Raw genomic sequence first — 2246 nt, forward strand, 5'->3', positions numbered from 1 at the left:
AAAAACCAAAAAAAAAAAAAAAAAAAAAAAAAAAGAAAGAGAGAGAGAGAGAGAGAGAGAGAGAGAGAGAGAGAGAGAGAGAGAGAGAGAGAACAATGCTGTTTCTCTCTGATTTCCGGGCTGGCTAGGCGCCTGGGTGGGTCCTTGAATTTGCCCTCCAGGCCGCCCAGTCTTACTACCCTTAACATCAGAACCGCCCCCTTAACATCAGAACCGCCCCCTTCACTACCCCTAGATTACTTAGAGTAAGGAGAATTCACAGATACTTAATCTTTCCCATTTTGATGCATTTAAGGGAAGGAGTGTGGTTTTTCACTGTTACCGACTTGGCAGAGCACTTACCTAGCAAGCATAGGACCCTGGGTTCCGTCTCTGTGCAGGTGGAAGTCTGCGAAGTTTAGGGCTAGGCATGGTCATTCAAACTCAGCGTTACAGGTGTGGAGGCTGAAAGATCTGGAGTTCGGGGCCAGTCGCAATACATAATGAGTCTGAGGTTCGTCTAGACTGTAAAGAACCTGTTTCCAAAAAATAAAGGATAGAGAAGAAGGAAAAAAAAATGAAAGGAGGGAAGGGTGAGGGGAGGACAGGAGAGACGGTTCTGTGAGTGAAATGGCTAAGCAGCTAAGACTGATGACTGCACATGCAGCAAGACCTGAGTTCTAATCCCAGCTCCATGGTAAAAAGCTACTGTGGGTGGAGACAGGAAGATTGCTGACTCTTGCTGGCTGCCAGCCTAACTCCAAATAGGGTGAGAGACCTTGTCTCAAGGGAATATATCCCACATCCTCTGATGCCAGTTGTGCACTGGCACAAGCACCGCCCCTGGCCACACAGAAACACACACACACTCATACACACACACACTCATACACACACACACTCATAAACCACCCTCAACACACATGTACACCAGAAATAAAATTGTCTTTTGTTAGCTAATGGAAAAACTAAAAGGCCCACACCTTTTTCTTTCCTGGAGACCCTCATCTAGATGAGCCCATCCCCCTCCACCAGCGGGCTCACCTTTGCCCCTCTCCCACGCTTCCTCCCCAGCTACTCTCATTTCACTGGGGCCCCCGTCCCGCACCTCTCTCTTTTGTTGGATCTTTCTCTTAGTCTGCAGCGCTAAAATATCGACCACTCAAGACCCAACCTAGTCACAATTACCCGGCTTGCCCTCGAATGGGCAGGTGCTTACCAGAGCTGGGCTCTTCCCTTTTATCTAAGAAGCTCGAGAATAAGGAACTCTGGTAAGTGAGAGCGAAGGAAGCAAAGGTCTGAGATCCCAGAGACCCTGCAAGCTGACCCCCGGCCTGGCCCCGCGCCTGCTCGACGAGTCACCGGGGAATGAAAATGACTGCGGATACCCTTAGAGACGTGTCCTCTGCCCCAGGCACACTCAGCTTCCTCTTCCCTCCCTCCCAATCCAGCCCGAGCTGTCAGCCAGACGCGGTCTGACCAAAAATTCCAACCCTAGACAGTCCAACCAGCCGAAGTGTTGGCTGAAGCTCGGGAGCAACCCAAGCCGGGAAGCCCCGGGGGCAGCGGGGGACAGGGGCGGTGCCTGCTTGCAGCCGGGGGGAGGGGTCCCCGAACTTTATCTCTGCCTACCTCTGTGTTCTGACTCTCCGCCCCCTCGGGGAAGCTGTTGCATCAGCTTCTAGGTCCCAAATTAAAGAAAGTGACCACGGTGCCCCGAAGGTGTCCTGAGTAGTCGCCAGGAGGCAGCACTTAACCAAAAATAGCCGCTGCAAGGGTGACAGGAAGACTGAACTTGCCCAGTGAACCTTTCATCAAGCCCAAGCAGAGACAGAAGGGGACTCTGAACTTGGCAAGGAGGCACACGCTTGTAATTCCAGCACTTAGGAGGTGAAGACATGAAGGTCACAAGTTCAAAGTCATTTTCAGCTACCATCCATTCTCAGAAAAGAAAAAAGAAGGGTTTCCTTTTTGTTTTCATTTATTTATTTCATGTATATGAATGAGTACACTGTCACTGTCTTCAGACACCGGAAGAGGGCATCAGATCCCATCACAGATGGTTGTGAGTCACCATGTGCTTGCTGGGAATTGAACTCAGGACCTCTGGAAGAGCAGTCAGCGCTCCTAACCGCTGAGCCATCTCACCTGACTAAGAAAAGGTTCCTTAAGGACCAGAGTGATGCGGCTCTTTAGGAGTGCTCGCCTTGCGTGCATGAGTTCCCGACAGTCAGAGGAGTCCCTTAGGTGTCTTTCTTCCTTTTCTA

General features: G+C 50.7%; 1 protein-coding gene across 3 annotated transcripts in view; it reads right to left on the minus strand.

Annotated features, from left to right (window-relative positions):
* The window catches only part of Slc7a7 (solute carrier family 7 member 7), a 46353-nt gene extending 44691 nt beyond the window's left edge, over nucleotides 1–1662 (minus strand). For 2 of the 3 annotated variants that reach the window (XM_029541569.1, XM_029541566.1), the window contains exons 1-2: nucleotides 1199–1281; nucleotides 343–515 (exon numbers count right to left, since the gene is read on the minus strand). The gene's annotated coding sequence lies outside the window, so the exon portion shown is untranslated. Of the gene's footprint in view, nucleotides 1–342; nucleotides 516–1198; nucleotides 1282–1611 lie in introns of those variants that run through there. The other variant, XM_029541567.1, reaches the window with a different exon arrangement.
* Nucleotides 1663–2246: the final 584 nt, after the last annotated feature.

This window comes from Mus pahari, chromosome 8, assembly GCF_900095145.1.
Source record: "Mus pahari chromosome 8, PAHARI_EIJ_v1.1, whole genome shotgun sequence".
NCBI classification, from domain to species: Eukaryota; Metazoa; Chordata; class Mammalia; order Rodentia; family Muridae; genus Mus; species Mus pahari.